The sequence below is a fragment of the Schistocerca nitens genome, chromosome 3 (genome assembly GCF_023898315.1).
Source record: "Schistocerca nitens isolate TAMUIC-IGC-003100 chromosome 3, iqSchNite1.1, whole genome shotgun sequence".
Taxonomy (NCBI): domain Eukaryota; kingdom Metazoa; phylum Arthropoda; class Insecta; order Orthoptera; family Acrididae; genus Schistocerca; species Schistocerca nitens.
In genome coordinates this window covers 354498796-354518824 of record NC_064616.1, presented here as the reverse complement: position 1 = coordinate 354518824, position 20029 = coordinate 354498796, and positions in this window count along the sequence as shown.

Sequence of the window (20029 nt, the reverse complement as noted above, 5' to 3'; positions counted from 1 at the left end):
AGGTAAGAGTCTCATAACTTTTCACAAACAGTAATACACAAAAAATCAGTTTATACAAATATTCACATAAACGCTTTCCATAGCTCAAGAATAAGCAGTTGACAGTTCCAGCAGTAGCACCCAGCAATGGTCAACAGGTGCAAAAACCAACAAGTGACATTTTTTCAGTAGAAACAGTCCATCAGTGGCACCCAGTAATGTTGAATAGGTGCAGACACCAACAAGTAACACCATTTCAGTATAAGCAGCTCCATTAGTGGCACCAGCAATGTTGAGCAGGTGCACACAGCAACAGGTGACATCTTTTCAGTAGAAGCAGTCCACCAGTGGCACCCAGCAATGTTGAGCAGGTGCCGACACCAACAAGTGACATCATTTCGGTAGAAGCAGTCCATCAGTGGCACCCAGCAATGTTGAGCAGGTGCAGACATCAACAGGTGACATCTTTTCAGTAGAAGCAGTCCACCAGTGGCACCCGCAATGTTGAACAGGTGCAGATATCAACAGGTGACATCTTTTCAGTAGAAGCAGTTCCATCAGTGGCACCCAGCAATGTTGAATAGGTGCACACAGCAACAAGTCACATTTCTCAACAGAAGCAGTTCCATTAGTGGCACCCAGCAATGTTGAGCAGGTACACACAGCAACAAGTGACACCATTTCAGTATAAGCAGTCCATCAGTGGCACCCAGTAATGTTGAATAGGTGCTGACCGCAGTCCATAATATTCACTTTCACTAATCACACGGTTCATCAGCAGAAATTAAACATGTTCTAGTGGCACCAATCATGTAGAAAAAGTACAAATAACAGTTCATAATATTCACCATCACTAATCAGACAGTTCAGGCATGAACAATAGTTTGAATCCACATACAAATGCCTTTACACTAAACATATAAATTCTAATAAACACACAAATGATATCAGATAATTGTCATATTAACTATTACAATACACAAATAACAGTAAACCTATAATATTTATGGGTGTCAGTGCAAGCCACAACAAACAAGTAAAATAATATTTAGGAGATAGGTTGGTACCAATTTGGGATAGGGAAAGGAAAACACACAAAACACACTCACTCATCTTTCATCCACATTAGTGCTACTGTGTAATTGAATAGTGTTAACTGTGTAAATGCAATTCTGTCAAAATTTTATGTTCATCATGTGTATCAAGTAGTAGTGGCAGCAATGTATAACAGTCAATAATAGTTAGTCAACGTCATAGTCATCATGTCAAGACCAACGTTTGCCAAGCCAGACCAAATGTACGGTTGCTGAACAACTGTCAGTGAGCCAAGATATGCAATAACTTCCTCTCTCCAAAAAAAAGTATATACTGCTTAGTGATTTGACAAAGTGTGTGTGTAGACAATCTTCTTTCTACTTGAGTGTTCTAGTCTGCCATCTTCATCCTCATTGTTCCATATAGACCAACAAAAAAAATATGCTCCTCACTTGCTTTACCTCTTATCCACCAAAACTCCAATAATCATCAGCATCACATAATCTCAATACTTCAATAATACCTCTTCAATACGTCAATACATATAAACCTCAGCACCAATATCATGTCACTTCCATAAGAACTCTTTCCTCTAGTCAGTCTCCTCGAACAAGTACAGATAAAATCCTAATGCAACTTCAATTCAGCATCCCATAAAATCCGAAGACACAGTGTCCACACACAACCTCTGTATAATCCATCTGACCCAAATCTTCTACTCATTATAAATTATAAGATACATTTTGGTTCCTTGTCCATCATTAAATAAAAGAAATGCATACATGACCTCTAACAGACTTAGTTCGAATAACTCTCAGTAATTAAGTACGATTACGAAGTGTTAATGATCGTGATTTTTCAGTGTGTACACCACTTCAAAAATTAAGGCAAACAGAAGCAAACATGTGGAGTATTTCTTGTGTCAAGTGTCACTTCCTATTTCAATTACTCACGAAGAATGCAGTGTAATAACTGTCAATGGTCTAACCTAGTGTTGGTATGTCATGTCGTTAGCTTCCTTACTATTAGCATAAATTTATACAGCTTCCATAAAACCTCCAGCTCATGTGACTTCTATGAAGTTTCTTGAACTAATGTCGTTCGTCGAATTATAGCAGTTCATTTTCTTATCTTAAAAATATAAGGCACTGAGCGTAAGCAAAACATGCAATAGCGAGTAAATATACCAGCAGAGGAACAGAATGTCAACAAGTGGATGCAGCACAATTCCTACAACGAGTCTCCGTCAAGCGAACAATCTATAATTAATACCATAGTGTGGCCTAAACTCCATGTACGTACACCTCATATCAGCATTTCTATATATAGCAAATTAAAGAATAGTTATGACAACAAACAGAAATGTGTAAATATGCAATCCATACGCAAAGCAGCAAATATGTATCTTACATAATAAACAGGCCATTATCATCATATCAGCATAAGCAAATAAATGTTCATACGTAATCTTAATAAGTAAACATGAAGGCGCAAGCAGATAAATCACAAAGTATAACTTACATACATAACCACAGTCAGCACAATTAATCAGTTGACAATTACAATTTAAATAAATAAGCACAGCAGGCACATAATAAAAAAATATGACATCAGTGAAAAGGCATAGCAGCCAAGCGATGCATAATATACGCAAGTAATAACACTGTTCATTAATCAATAATTGTCAAAATCAGCAAATGTACACAAGCACGTCGCTTCACAAGTAAATTCATAGAACATGAAATTTAGCACAAAGTATGAATCACGTAATCGCGGGCAGCAAATTACATCTAAAGTACGTACCTAAGTGGAAATATGTTACCTGAAAAATAAACTCAATTAATAGTTACCCTTTTTAGTTTATTACTTTTTTTTTCGAAATTATATTCTTCCTGAAATTTTCTCCATAGCAAGTCCTCTTAACGTCGGACACACACAGAATTCACCTGAAGGTCTTAAATATTTTATACAACCGTATCCTGAAAAATACTGAACGTTAATAACATAATTCATCAAGTCACTATAGCTTTATACAGAATTTAGTCGGAGAAATTAGACTGTGTACTTGTTTACGTCTGTCAGTGCATTCGCACTGAGCGCTCAATCAGCTGTCGACGCGTGACGTAGAAAGTGATTGTTTGCGGTCAACGACTGCCTTGTGCGGCGCGCAGACTTCACTGTTGCTTTGAGTATCTGCCGCCGCCGGAACACGGCGCGGTATCCTTGCATTCTCCGCATATTTACATGTAGCTGTTAGTTTCTCTACAGTATGTCATTCCACAAAAATTTTAACGTTAGATATGTGATGTATTCCTTTAGAACGTCGTGATTTAAGAGTTTCCACTTCAACAGTGTTATCATGAATGATTTTGCGAACTCTATATGGACCGATATAAAGCAGAAAAAATTTGCGACACAATCCCTTTCCTTTGTGAGACAAACGGTGGGACTTAATTAATACCTTTTGACCAACTGAAAAAGTTTTTAAACGACCAGGACGTTTAGCTGATTTCTCTCTTCTAGCAGCCGCAGACGCAATATTTCGTAGAGCCAGGTTGACAACTTCAGAATGCCGCAGTTTCCGTAAAGGCGGAAAAGGAACGATTTCAGAAATGCGATTTGTTGGTACTTTATTTTTTAATATCAATAGAGGCGGTAAAGAAGTTGAGTCATTAGGAAGTTCATTCAGAATGTTTTGAAAAATATGAAGATACTGATCCCAAGTTCTGTGATTCTGATGACAATAAAGATGGTACAATTTATTGATTTCCTTCATCCATCTCTCTGAAGCATTAGATTGAGGGTGAAAAAGTGAAATAAAAATTGGTTTAATCTTACGACGCCGTAGAGTATGAAGCCAAATTTTAGAGCGAAACTGTGATCCATTATCTGATATAACCTTATCAACATGACCCACTTCTTTAAGAAAATGTTTGATGAAAGCATTAGATACTGAACGAGCTGTTGCTTTGCGTAAAGGTGTAAAACACATATATTTTGATGTCAATTCCAGTGCTACGAAAATGTACGCAAAACCATTAGTAGAACGAACCACTGGACCGAACAAATCGACTGCAGCCATGTCCTTTAATTTCGCTGGAATGATAGGAAACAACGGTGCTCTGTGAGAAACAGTTGGCGGCTTAGCCTTTTAACATAATTTGCATTTGGCAAGAACAGATCGAATACGTTTTTCCATTTTACTGAAGTAACAATTTTCTCGTAATTTATGAAAGCATTTTCTGGGACCAAAATGTGCATAACTGAAATGTGTAAACGAGGTGTGGCCAAATCATCCAATCTAACAAAGCGTCTAAGAAAATTACAGACACCAAGGAAACTAAGAACAGCACGTTTTGTGGAAGGAACAGCATAATTACGAATAGCGTCTAGTTTCTCTGGATCAGGAAGAATACCGTCTGTAGAAATAATGTGACCGAGAAATTTCACCTGTGAACGACCAAATTCAGATTTTTCCAAGTTCACTGCAATGCCAACTCTTGCAAAAATACGTAATAATGAATCCAAAATTTTGTTGTGCTCACTCCAAGAACGTTTAGCAACAAGAATGCCGTCAACATATGAAGTAAGATTGTCACGAAGATAAACAGGCAAAATTTCATTTAAGCTACTAATGAATGCTGCAGAAAATATAGTAAGTCCAAACGGTAATTTCCGAAACTGGTAACAGTTACCAAAGGCTAAAAAGGCAGTATATTTTCTACAATCAGGGTGGAGTTCTATTTGCCAAAAACTTGTGCGCATATCAATCGTGGATAAAACTTTAATTCCATGGAAATGTTGAAGAAGTTCATCTAAATTTTGTGGACGGTCAGTTTCAGGAATAATAATATTATTTATCTGTCTGGAATCTAGAACCAAACGAATTGATCCATCCTTTTTAAGAACAACGTGTAATGGGCTGGTATAAGGGCTGACTGCTGGCTCAATAATGCCCTGATCTAACATGTATTGAAGTTCATTCTTAACCTTGTCTCTGTAAGCCAAAGGAATAGCGTACGGTTTTCCTCGAAATGGTGTGTGTTCTTTTACTTTAAATAAATATTGTAAGCCTTGTATAGATCCTGTGTGATGACTAAACACTGTAGCATGTGAAGTCAAAATGTGGTGCAGCTCTTCTCTTGCAACGTCATCTGGCACTTCAGCTTTCTTAACCTTTTCATTAATTAATTCTTCGCTACTAATTATATCCTCCATCGCGTCTCTGTCTCTATTGTCATTGTCATGAATAAACCCACTGTCGTCATAATGCTCAACGAAAACATCAGAAGTAAGAAACCTTAAACATTTTGTATCTGATTCAGATCTTGCTAAACACTCGAAAAATTTCAAACATTTCGGCATTCCGGCAACAGTCAAATTCACACTTCCTTCTTTAAAGTTCAAAATTGCCTTATGTGTGTTAAGAAACTCCATACCTAATATAATCTGTGTACTGAGTAATGGAACAATAATAAAATTAGCAGACAATTCGTATCCTTGACAAATGAAATTTAGGTTGGTCTGTTGTTTAACTTCCACGCTTTTTCTAGAAATCGCTCCTCGAATTGTAGTTTTAGAAATAGGTAACACAGGACAGGCAATAGTTCTTTCACATATACGAAAAACTGATTCACTAATGACGTTCAATGGGCTCCCAGAATCTAAAACTGCAGTGAACTTATTCTTACCCACACATACTTCAATAACAGGATGTAAAAATGCGTCTACATTATTTTCCTTTTCGCCTAGCAAAATGTCTCTCATATCTTCCAGGCGTACGTAGTGTAAAGTTGTAGTGTCATTACTTTCTGAACCGTCTATATTGCTGCCAGAAGCCGAAGCTGCAATTCATGGTCGATTGTTTGCGTCACGTCTTTGATTATTCCCGTCATTTCGCGGATCAATTTCTACTATTTCCACTTGTCTCTCTGAATTTCTGTCACGCGGAGGATGCCAATTAGGTCCTTCCTGTCTGTTAGATGCAAATTCTTGGTTGTGTCTGTTATTAAAATTTCTGTTTTCCTGTCTGTCTGCATAGCTACTTCTTGTATAATTTCGACTGTCACTTCTGAAATTATTGTTAGACCTACTACCCTGGTTATTTCTGTAGTAAGAGTTTCTATTATTGTATGAATAATTTCTGTCTTGATGATACCGATTACTGTTTCCGTATGATTGATCATTCCGGTAAGAATTACCGTTATTATAATTGTCTGTGTAATTTCTGTTAGAACGTCTGTTATTGTCATAAGGCTGGTATCTATTGTCCTGTCTGTTACGTCTGTCATTCTCAAAATTACCCATATAACGCCCGTTCCGATCACTATCCCTTTTCTCTGAAAATCTATTGTAATTACTGTTACTGAAAAAGTTACAAGAAGTCCCGTCGTCGTTGTCATACTCAAGTTCTTGTAACAAAGTCTTAAAAGTCTCAATGTCGTCTTTACATCTTCCGGCTAAAGCAATTTGTCGTATGGATTGTGGCAGCTTAGTTAAACAAATGCGAATTAATTCAGTCGGGCTAAGGGTTGGAAAGGAACTGATTCTTTCGAATCATGTCTTCAAAGTATTCTGCCGGTGTGCGGAACTCAGACTGTTTAAAATTACGCTGCATAATCAGACTATGTTTGACTCTGTCTTGTGTGTTTTCGGACCAATATGCCGATAGAAATGCATGATAAAAATCATTCAGATTATTACAATCTCTAATGAGTGCGCGCATCCGCGTCGCTGGTTCGTTTTCTAAATATCCACACATAAATTCCAGTTTGTGACTTAGTGGCCAATTTGGTGGGAGTGCATACATAAATTGATCTAACCATGCACATGGATGTATGCCATTCTTAGAATTGCGGAAGATCTTAAATTGCCGAACAGTCAAAAAGTGTTTATAGTCAAAGTTTTCGCCTCGTGGCGACAAAGACCTACCGCGTCTGTCCCAGTTTGAATGTCGATTATTGTCAAGTTCGCGCGCCTGGCGCTCTCTTGTTGCGTCCCGTAAATGAAACAAACTATCTTCTTCAAAGCCCTCTGCTATCTGTGATTCTAAATTTCTTCTGCTGTCTTTTCCTATGATTTCGCCTTCAATTTGTTTGACTTGCTTTCGTAATGCCTCAACTTCCCTTTTAACGCGTTCATTAAATTTTCCCTGATTTTCAACATGCTTATTTATGTTCTGGTACTCTTCGGTTTCTGCAAATAGTAATGGAGCTGTATCATCTGAATCTCTATCCCCATTTAAACTAAGACTTGTCAATTTATCTGAAATCTCCTCAACTCTTTCCGATAAGTCACCTATTTTTTCTTTCTGTTTACTTACGTCTTCCGTAAGTGTCGCGACTCGGGTTTCAGTATTGACACATTTGGTAGTTAACTGTTCATATTGTTGTGTTAGGTTATTTAATCTGTCATTTGGTACGGATTCCTCGATTCTCTCAAATATTTCTTCTTTATCGTGTGCACGTTGTAAATTTAACTCTGAAAATTTTTGTACTATCACGCGATCTCTTTCTTCCTGTTCTCTATCCTGTTCCCTTTGTCTAATCTCTACTGCAATTAATCTATTATTGTGAGAATTCAAAATCGGTTGTACTTCTTCTCTGATTTCTTTCTTTAATTCATCTTTCATATTTTTGAAACATGTCCCTATTCGTGAATCTAACCGTGTTTCCAAAGATCCCATCTCTGTTTTTAATTCAGATCCAAACCGTGTTTCCATTGTTCCCATATCAGTTTTTAATTCAGATCGAAACTGCTTCATTGTTCCCCTATCTGTTTTTAATTCAGATCTCAAAGTTCCCATCTCAATTTGAATTGTTCCCATTTGTGTTTTTAATTCAGATGCCAAATTTAATATTACACCCATCAACTGCTCCGTATTAACTTGTTCGAAATTCCTTTCGCCCCTAACATTTCCCGCAAGACCAGTTTCATTCGTCATAGCTGTAAGGCTATCTGTGTTCAATACTATTCCAGAATCTTCTGTCATTAATCTCGTATTCTGTGAATTTTCTGATTGAGAAAAATTTTGAAATGGTTCCGGACTATCTACCCGACTTATTAAATTGTTTTCCACTTCATTATTCATCACACCGTTCTCCTGTGTTGGCGAGTTCGCCATGTCAACAATTTCGTCATTCTGACTATCCATCATTTTTGCCTTTTTCATCGATCGCGTAATCATTTACAGAGCATACAAAACTCGTCACTGTACGGAAATTACACACAATGACTCTTTATCATCAACAATACCATTCACTCGAAATGTTTCCCTCAAACACGATTAACGAACAATTGAAATAATTGCACTAAATTGTCAAACCCGTAGACAAGACAATGAAAATTAAATTCTGCCAATATACCATTAAAAGAATGACAATTACCAAATCTACACATGCAAAATAGACTACAATTACTAAACTACAAATTACTACAACAATACTACTGTCTACTATTTTTACAATCAGAAGAATTCCAAGGGACGATCCGAAGCAGCGGTCGCCACGTGCATGGGGGCTTCATTAAAATAAAATGCAAATAATTTTAATTTTTTGTAGCTGTTTGTCCGATTACGAAGTCTCGTAAACGGTTGGCCCTGACTAGTATTATTACGCTATCTGACTGCATAGAACAACAACAAAGAATGAAATGAAAATTTTCGCTAATACAATTAATTAATTAAGTCCCCAGCAACTATAAAACCTACGAAACCAAAGCACAAGTATAACTGTTCTGTGTGTGGAAGTATGACTCAACGTACGCATCTGGCACGGTTCTTCTTCAACAACACAAGAAATTTTAAATATCATTTATACTGAATTAATTAAAGAAAATAGAAATACCATAATTACTCAAGAAAACCAGAATTACACTCTAATACAAGAACACAAGCCAGATGCTTTGTTGACTGAACCTGTAATGACGCATTATTTAAAACATGGAAATAATGAAAAAACACGCAATATTTTACCTTCATATATATTGACGAAAAGCACTCTGATCATTACAGTATTTCCATTCGAACCATCTGCTGTCTATCCCATCAAACAACTGCATAAAACATGGAACAAGCACTCCTTACTACAACATCTCGACAAGCCTTGCCCACTAGCACATCTCAACACGAACTTTTCAGTATCACATCTCAGCAAGCACTCCCTACTAGCACATCTCAACAAACACTCTCTGCTACGAGTTCTTAACAAGCACTGACTACCACGAGCTCTCCCCAAGCACTGACTACTACTAGTTCTCAATAATCACTGCCAGTGGAGGCGGCGGAACAATACTCTCTAGCGCGATCTCTGGCGCTGTGGCTCAGTGTAGCCACCTTTCAAATGTCGCTGGTAGGCATGAAGTAAGTCTTGGTAGCGCGAACACCCTCCATGTGAAGCAGGGTGTTCCCGTTCACAATTACGGCATTTCGCTTTCTCCGTCCTTGGCAGGGTGCAGTCCAGACAATGCCTGTAACCAGCACACCTCAGACGACGTGGTGAGAGGTGGCAGTAATTAGCCGCATGATCAAAAAGCAACCTGCAGGTGGCCTCGGCATGGTCTTTAAATGTAGGCAGACTGAGATGCACGTAAGGACGTGACTGTGACTGCAGCGCCGTCGTGAATGGTGCGGGCGCAGATATTGTAGTCATGTGATCACGGACGAAGAAAAAAATTCCGAGATTGGCGCTGTATGCGCATCTGATCGTGAACTGGCGTCTCTGAAGAGGAAACGCCTGTAGTTCATCCCTTTGGCAACTCGCGTGACGGAAGGCAATGGTGGTGGTTGGAGTGGCTCAGTTAGGGGCCAGCTACAATATTGTACGAGGGATTGCTTTTTCGTGGTCCGATCGGTCGTCAAATGGGAACCACAGTGAAAATAAAAAATATTTTAATTGAAATATTTAGCTACACCTTACAGCTACTTCTGGACACAATGGCAGCTCTGACTTTGACATTTTTCGTAGCGTTGTACCAACTTCCGTATACCCTAGTCATAAATGGCAGCCGCCTGTGCTTTGCACCAATTCTCTATGTTGGTTTACAGCTTGTTATCTCCACCAAAATGCTGTCCTCATAGCAGGTAAATTATGTTAGCAAAGAGATGAAGCCGGCCGGGGTGGCCGAGCGGTTCTAGGCGCCATAGTCTGGAACCGCGAGTCCGCTACGGTCGCAGGTTCGAATCCTGCCTCTGGTATGGATGTGTGTGATGTCCTCAGGTTAGTTCGGTTTAAGTAGTTCTAGGGGACTAAAGACCTCAGAAGTTAAGTCCCATAGTGCTCAGAGCCATTTGAACCAAAGAGATGAAAATGAGAGAGAACAAAGTCTGGGCTGTTTGGTGGGTAATCAAACACTTCCCATCGAAAAGCTGCAGTGTCGTTTCCATTGCAGCTGCAATGTGCGGCCTTATTGTCGTGTAGAATAACAATGACTGATGACAACATTACTCTTCACTTTTTTCTGAATTGCCCTTTGAAGACGATTTTTTCGAACCACCTGATCCACTCGCTGAGAAGGTAATCGGTTGACATCACTTTCAATTCTGATCGCCAGCTTCATGAAGTCTGTTCGTCCTTGCGTCAACGTTCCTGCACGACTGCTGCACGTTAATTTCAATACTGTTACACAGTGTTACCTGTATGAAATCAGACGGAACCCTCAGCGTGAAGACGCACATAACACTTGGCGGGAGATACTATTATTTTAGGATCTGCATGTGCTCACTGTGCGGTCGGAAGTGAAAAGTGCGGCGTGCGGCGATCGATGGGCATACTAAAGACACTGTGAAACACATTTGTGCCGAATTTCATTGGATTTTCAATGCGGTTTTAATTTAGGACCAGTATGACCTTGAAAAATTAAAAATTGCTTTCGTATAATCCGGCCTAAGTGGCCGTGCGGTTCTAGGCGCTACAGTCTGGAACCGCGAGACCGCTACGGTCGCAGGTTCGAATCCTGCCTCGGGCATGGATGTGTGTGATGTCCTTAGGTTAGTTAGGTTTAACTAGTTCTAAGTTCTAGGGGTCTGATGACCTCAGAAGTTAGGTCCCATAGTGCTCAGAGCCATTTGAACCATTTGAACCTTCGTATAAGCTGGAAACTACGCAATGTACAATTACGCAAACGCAGCGTAAGCATGCGAGTTTGAAACCGTCTTACTATAATGCATGAACAAAGTCGGCTAAATGTGCGCAATTCATTAACAAAAATAGAAAAGAGCGTGTGTGCTACGAGCTAGTACCGGCACGTCAACATCACAGTAGAAATGAGAAGACAAGAGTGTAGAAAGCACAGTACAGGATGATGCAATCCGTGGTATCATAAACACCTACACCATTGCGCCTCCGCTGCCTCCTCGGTATCTTAGGCTCGATGCACACGAGAGATTTATTATCGCGCCCTAGCAGTGTCATTTTCTTTCGCGTTTCAGCAGTACACGTGAAGCAATGGAGTCGCGCACACGATGGCGGCCGGCCAGGGTGGCCGAGCGGTTCTAGACGCTACAGTCTGGAACCGCGCGACCGCTACGGTCGCAGGTTCGAATCCTGCCTCGGGCATGGGTGTGTGTGATGTCCTTAAGTTAGTTAGGTTTAAGTAGTTCTATGTTCTAGGGGACTGATGACCTCAGAAGTTAAGTACCATAGTGCTCAGAGCCATTTGAACCATTTGAACACGATGGCGGTGACGCTGTAAACTCGTCGCGGGGGCGTTGCGAGAGAACTGTGCACTCCAGCCAACGCTGCATCGCAGCGATCTCACCATTAGCCGCGAAGCAACAGCTGTTATAGGTGAATGGGGCAGTGCACACGCGCTCGCAACCCTAGCAACTGTTGCCGTGCGCCTGCCTTACACGTAGCCTGTTTGAACGTGTAACTGTTCGCTGAAAGGGTGAAAAACTACTCTTAAATACCGTACGGAGTATCATAACAGGATTAAAAAGAGAGCCGCATCTTTTTATATATGTGTAAAGTTTTGGGAGGGTTTCGCTGCGATACCGAATCAGGAGAGAAATGATACACGTGAACATCACTGTTAAACTATTTTGTATTTGTGTTCTAGAAATTGCGTTTTTGCTTGAATGTGACCATTTAACACTTGAAATAGAGTTAAACAGCAAATGCTTTGCTCCCTTTCATCGAAATAAACAAAGCTTCAGTTAACAATAACAGTTTAAAATAAATTCTGTTACCGAAGCCGATTCATTGTAATCAATGATTTATTGTACTGCAGCTTTAAAATACATAATTGCACATGTTTCATTAGTTTGGGAAGAAATTGTTTATTTCCGCAAATGACTGTACATTTATTCGAAAATAAAGAATTTACGTTCACTTTCTCTTAAATCTACAAACAGCGTCACTGACGCTCCTTTTAGCAGCCGTGAACTAACCATTGGGTGAGTCCAGAACCTGAAGTTGTGTTTCTTCATTTGTTCATAAACGAAACAAGGACAAACTGCTCGCTTTCTTCTGCCTTTGTGCATGTTGCTGGGCATCCAAACTAGTACTGCTGTGCGATTAATGCTGCAATGCAGCAGACTCACTGACACCGGGCATATTCATACGCTGCCAGGGTTTTTGAAGTACATAAGGCACCACACGAGACACCACACTCCGGCAGTATCATCCTGGACTATGATAGTGCTGTTACCTCGATGCTCATCTGGACTTCAGCTCTGCTTGGAACTGGACATTCTTGGGATTTCTAATTTTCGGCAGTCCTACCACTGGATTCATCCACAGATTTGGCTAGTTGCTGTCTCAATGGCAGTGCTACCCAGTCACTGAAGTTATGCATATTCCTTTTTCTCCCTTCACTTGTGGAGGAATAAACTATGTTACTTACTCATGTCTTGTGTTATTTGTTGTGTCCCCTTCATGGATACCTCCATGGATATGACTGTCACGGAGTTCGCCCTACTGCCAAACGCTTGGAGGCTATTTGGAAGCTCCCTTTCCCAAAGAATCTCGCCTATCTCCAAGCTTCCCTCGACGGGAAACTGTTCACTTCCTCTGGTCGACTCAGCAAGAAATAACTTTTCAGACATCAAGAAACATCTTGCTTAATGACAGATGCCTAGTCCCCTTTTATCCTGCAAAACCTGTTGTCCTCGCAGTGGATATTACCTCCTATGGTATTTGGGTGGTGCTGTCCCACAAAATCTGCCCACAGACCGCTCAGTTGCTTTCGCGTCACAATTTGCTAACGGAGCTTAGGTGATTTACAGTCAGGTATAGAAGGAGACCTTGGCAAAACTCTACAGCGTATCCATGTTTAATCACAATTAACGAATGGAAATTTTTTCTGCTAATGAATCACGCTCCTCTCATCAGTTTATTCCATCCAGCCAAGTCTCTACCCATCTAGAGAGCAAAAGAACTGCAGCACTGACCAATTTTAATTATGAAATTCTCTACCACCCCATGGCTCGCCACGCCATTCTGCATATTATATCTTGTCTCCCTGTTGGATCAGACACGGAATTTGATTGTTACAGGAAAGATTACTTTCACATTGGCAAGATCGATGAAGCCAGGGTAGTTACCTTTTCAACTGTCCACCATCTAATTGGCACAGTCATGGGGCAAGTAATACCCTTGTGCTCCATCATCATTCTATGCAATCAGGCTGGCCTGTGGATAGGAAGCTGCTTCCCAATGAGTCTCTCTGGTTTTGGTTTCTCAGTGGGAAGCCTTTCAGTCCTAAAGGGAGGTGTGCTTCTACACATACGAAACAAACATACAAGGGAGCTGGTCCCCGCACCTCTGCAGCGGCAGGGGTTGAAATTACTTCATAAAGTACCTGGTGGCATCGTTTGTACGAAAAATTGGCCAATTGGCACTCCACATGGTTGGGGACGGGCAAAGTCATTGAACACATGATCGCACATTGCAAGGAATGTGTAGACATCATACCCGCTCCTCATCAGCCGTTTTTGACTAGCACTGACTGGACGCCCCTTGGATATGATTTCACATCGATTTAGAAGGACCTTTCTGGAGTTCGCGATGACTTATCGTAGTGAACGCTTTTTCCCAATTTCAGTTTGTGGTCCCTACGAACTCCACAACGTCGGCCAGCGCTATCCAAGATTTAGCAACTATATTTTGCCACAAAGGATTAGGAACCACCATTGTATCAGATAATGGCGCACAACTGACTTCAACATAATTCGCATCTTTCTGTCAGGCCAATAGCATCACCCACAATGGATGTGCAACTTCTCACCATAATGTAATAGTGAAGCACAGCGATTCGTGAGTACCTTCAAAGCGCAAATGTCGAAATTAGGACAGTCTCACGGCAGAGATAATGCTCTGCTCTTGGTCTTACCGACATATTGTGCAACACGTCAGGGAAACAAGTTGCCATCTTAACTTCTGCATAGCAGGTCTCATCGGACTATGCTGCATCTCCTCCATCCTCCATAATACCTAGGTGCTCTTCAGGCTTCCTCAAAATTCCAGGACAGCGCGAAAGTGTATTTCAAGGTCTTTAACACTGTTCATTCGTAGAAACTTGGGATTATGGTCAAACCTGTGGAAAGAATAACCTACGTTACAGTAGTGCAGCGTGGGGGTGCCGGGGTTGGGGGGTGGGCGGGGGGGACATGACCTGAGGCGGCACAAAGTGGGGGTGGCAGATAGTGGTCAAGCTGGAAGATCTTGAATGCATTTTCAGTTGATCAGTTAATGCATTGTCATTGGGACTGCATAGGAATTTAAGCAGAATGTCAAGGTAATTAGCTAAGAGAAGTGGTTCCAAATAGAGTTGTAAGATTTGAATGAAACAATTATACTGACAACTATGGTTACTTGAGCCCTCAGTGTTATCTGCTATCCAAAACGGAAAAGAACATTCGGTCTGTTACAGCTACTGATGAAAATTTTTTGTTTCGTTTACTTCTAAGCTTACGTCCCTACAAGCACCATAAAAGAATACAGATTTTTGGTTATTGACTTTAATAAATTCATTTGGCAAACATGACTTATGTTTGTAAAACTGTTGTTTATTGTAGGATTTATCAAAGGCAGGTTATGTTTCAGCGGCACTGCACTACCAGCAGGTTTCCTGCATCATGACCGCCGTCGCCACAGACACGGACACGGAGTCAGGGTCACTTCAGCCACAGGCACCGCACGCTCAGCCGCACAGCCACAGCAACCACAGCCCCTGGCGCTGCAGTCTCTTGTCGTAGTCAACGGCACCGCCACCGCTGCAGTCGTCGCCTCAGACGCTGCACCTTCTGCCATCCCAGTCATGGCAATGAGCCGTGCCTGAGACACTCACGGAACTGGGCTCGGTTATGCCTTGCGGGGATTTCCCAAGCCAGAATGAGCAGGAGGCGCATTCTGCCTCCTGTTTTACGACCGGATTTTCTGGGGCCAGCACTGCGAATGCTGGAAAGTGGCTCAGCCATGTCTGGACGAAGCCCACGATCTGACCTCATCACACTATCTGAACCAGACCACACCATCACCACCGTTGCTCTGCACAATACAACCCCAACACAATGTATTCTGGGGTGGTGGTAAGAGTGTGGTAAGAGCTACACTATGGCGCCGCCACCGTGCGGCCACAGGTCACATGTCACGCAGCCCATGGCCAGAAGTTTCCAGCTCACGTTCAGTGCCACCCAGCCGGAAAGCACAGCTGTCGCTCCTGGACATAGCTGTCTCCACAGCATCTCAGCAACACTGGCCAGCATACCCTTGCGAAATAGCGTCACGCAGATGCCGCTCGAATCATACTGTGCGACGCTGCCGCAGATTCACCAATGGTATGCTTACTCACAAGCCACCAGGGCTTTATTAACACACTCGAAACCACAGTGTGGCAGTCTCGTCCTGGACAACGTTATTTCTGTTACTCCCACCATTCGGATCGTCCTCATCTATATTTAGACTCTCCTTGTAACTGGACTTTCTTGAGATTTCTTCAGGCTAACCACAAGATTCACCCGCAAAATTTGCTAAATGTCATCCTGGTGGCTGTGCTAGCCCAGTCACTGAAGTTGTATATATTTCTCTTTCTGTCTCCTCTTGTGAAAGAATAAACTGCGTTGCTTGCTCACGCCTTCTGTTATTTGTTGTACCACCATTCATGGATACACCAGATTATCTGTCGCCCACTAGGCCTTGCTAACTGATTCTGCCACCAGGCTTCCCTATTTGTTCGGTCCCATCAAGACTAGGACGTCTTGCTAAGACATAACACACAGTTTTCTTTTAGAGATGTGTTACCCCAACAGACGGCTAAGTAACAGCAGATCTTTGAGACTGGCCAGTGTTCGAGTAGGAGAATTATCTCAGTTTGGTTAAATGGGGTAATAAACTCTATTATGCGTAGTCTAAGTCCCAAACCAAAATAAGTCTGAAGTGATTTAGAAAAAATCTAATACCGTATGATCGAACGAGGATTTGAACAGCCGTTCCTCTCAATTACAGTTGTCCTCAGTCGTTGTAGTCAATATAAAGATACAGCTTTATTCTACTGAAAACATGTGACCACAAATGGTCTCGTGAATACTGATGTTTATTACTTACAGACTTAAATTTAACTTTCTCGTGCAGCTTAACGAGTAGCGCACCAGCAGTCGAAAAAGGCAGATGAGCGGACCATACATCATATTCGCGTACCGAACCGGTGGCGAGGTGCACTGGGCAGTATAAGTGTGGTTTCTAGGCTGTTTTTCACGCTCGATTAGAGAAATTTAGCGGTGGACTTTAGTCTGCACCTCATGAAGTACAGTACAAAAACAGTTAAAATACAATAACACACATAACAATGTTCACATGATTCACAGAATGGTAACGCAAACGATTTGTCTCCTGTGCTACTGACGATTGTAGCGACACAAACGGCATCCAGACACAAAGTTAATCATGAGAAATCAAATCATGAGAAAGAGCGTACCCCGTACGAGCTGATAAACTCTAGGGAAGTCTTATCTACTAGCACGTGCTTCACTTTTGGCGCTGATAACGGTAACTAAGTCGCGCGGCGTGAACTCCACGAGGCATTAAATGTAACGAAGGGTCTCTTCGTATCCATCACCAATCAGCTAATACCAACAGCTCATGGACTGTTGGGAGATGGGTCCAAGGGAAGTTCATGACACTCGTTGGTGTTCAAGATGAGCTCAATGTCTCTGAGATTATGAAACTTGGTCGGGGCGCCAGGGAGGGAAGAGTGTGCAGGAGAGCATCCTCAAGTTCGTGCAGAGGTCCTTACTTGTTTCTGACTCAGTTCAGAAGCGATAGGTTGGTGAATTGATTTTCTGAAGGTACAGTACCCTGAAAAATTCTGTAGTTTAATAATGCAAAAAATCGGGCAGCGAATTCCTCTGCCGTAGAGATAGAAGTTGGTTGAAATACCAGGGGCCACATTTCAACCCATTTCCATATCCCCACGCCGGAGTATCTCCGCCGCCTGCTCGGACGGCGCCACATATGCCAGTGGCCTGCAGCACATAGTTTTTGACACACATGGTATTTCTGCGTGTACCACAAGACTTTTCCATAGTTCGAGAGTCCAACGGTGGTATTCTTCCAGTGTAAGATTCGGTAAGAAGCGATACACGGATGGTACAGTGGGTACTATGTGTCATATTTAACAGGTGGTTCTGAACAGTGGAGCTATTCGTCAGTTTTTGTTGCCCAACATTGAATTTGCCAGTACTGTGTCCCGTCTATCCGCTGATACAATCTGCGACCTATAATATAACATTGTTGCACGCAGCAGGTAATTATGTCGTTTTATTCGCATCGAGATACTCGCGGTACAGACTTGACAGAGTGGATGTGAAAATTCTGAGATTGCAAAATATTGGAAATGATTGTTTCACATGGGTTTGTTACCCACGGTGGGACCGCTATCAAATGCGCTGAAAACTCGCTTCTGGTCTATCCTACTCTCGACTTTCACACTGATGACTAATATCACGTCCGTTGAAATGCCATTCGTATGACTCGTCGAACTATACCAGTTGATGTGGAAACTGTAGCGCTCGCTTTCCTACACTTCACCTATCCATAATTAAGTACATCATGAGAGCATATTTTTCTGCACCTCTTATTAATACGGCTTGAAACGTATGTCCCATATTGACGATTTTTCTAGCAGAGCTCTGTGCAAAGGTTAAAAAATAAATATGACATTTTACTTGAAATGTAAATTACAGACTAAATCAATTTTGCTCAAGTTCAGTAAGTAGGCTAAAACATCTTGTTATTTTTGACAGGAACTATGAATGTTTCCATACAAGGCATAAGCCGAATCGTTTGTATTTGTAATGGTACTGAAAACTCCGTAAACTACGTCAAACAAATGCCGTACGTACCTGAACTGTATTTTGGTACCTAGGACCCATGATCTACAGTGGCTCGTTGTAGAAAAATACCATTTCGTTTGATTTCTTATCTTCATTTACTTTTGTATCATCACTGCGCTAAAAATGCTTGCACAACAGTGTAAATGGTAACGGTGTGAGCTTTGTGCCTTGTTTGGGAACAAACTTGTTCTATTCATTTATATTAATTACTGCTGATAACAGTAACGCTCACTTTTCTCTTGCCTCCAGCTTTCGTTCAATAATGCTCGGTTCTGTCTAGGGTTTGTGTTTCCCGCAGTTTTAATTGTACGTCAACACCAATACGCAACAGTATGGACAGTGATGCTGCTGAAGAACTGGGTAATATGCATCTCGTGTGTGGATTATCTGAAGGCAGTGGAAGAGCAGCACATGGAAGCTATGATGAGTTGTTCCCGCAGTGACGGTAATCACATCACGGTACTTTTCCTTCTTGAGGGTGTTGAATTACTCTCTGATTAGTGTTATATGCTTTTCTGACGGTATGTTATAGGCTTTTTTTTTTCATTTCAGTGAAGGTATTTTCACAGAAACTAAACTAAATGGGGTAGCGCATAGAATTTAATTATTGCACTATTACTCTGTAAGGAGCCATCTGAGACGACTGGTCCGATGTACCAAAATACTCAGAAAGTATCCATCAACCGTCTCAGAAATTTGGTCAGTAACTTTGTTTGTCCAAGTCTTTCGTGTAATTCCTTAAGAACGGCAAAAGAGAACCTTTTCGATAGACAAAAGCATCGTCAGAGAGTAATCTGAGAGCACTGCTGTAAAAAATCAATAGACCTGTTACGCTTCATTGCTGTACAGCCGATGGTACCTCCACTTCTATTAAACATTCACTGTCCAATATAACGTACTGTATGCTATTTAGTAAAAGGTTAATCGAGCCAATCGCATATCTCTGATGCGACCCCAGATGACAGTTCGTATGATCTACCCTGTCAATTCTAAAAGGTTCGAGACTGGATTAACAAAGGAAACAGAGAAATGTAGTATAGTGGTTTTAAATCTTCGGGTGTTCTACATGGTCTCTTGAACTTGAGTACAATGCACATGACGTTCATACAACTACGAGAAACTGTCAGGAAAGCGTTCTTTGCCGGCCGAAGTGGCCGTGCGGTTAAAGGCGCTGCAGTCTGGAACCGCAAGACCGCTACGGTCGCAGGTTCGAATCCTGCCTCGGGCATGGATGTTTGTGATGTCCTTAGGTTAGTTAGGTTTACCTAGTTCTAAGTTCTAGGGGACTAATGACCTCAGCAGTTGAGTCCCATAGTGCTCAGAGCCATTTTTGAAAGCGTTCTTTGGGTTGTTGTTCAATTCACACGTCAGATTGGCTTGAATGTTGGCTATGTCGTCAAAGAGCTGATTTATGTCCTTTGTCGTTCTGTTGTAGGTACGTATTGATAACACGAAGTCTCGTCACACGTGACGATTTTTTCCAGAAAAAAAATTATCCGTGTTTTGCAGTTTAGACAAGTCGGGGCAGACGCGACACGCGTTGTCGTTTTTATTCGGGAGACGAGGTACGTGAGACAAACTTTGCACACACTTTTCTCTTCTTCAAAATATTCTGCAGAATGCCTTAAACACTTGAGTTAGAAATGCTCCTACATTATGACTTGTGACTCAACACCGGTGACACAC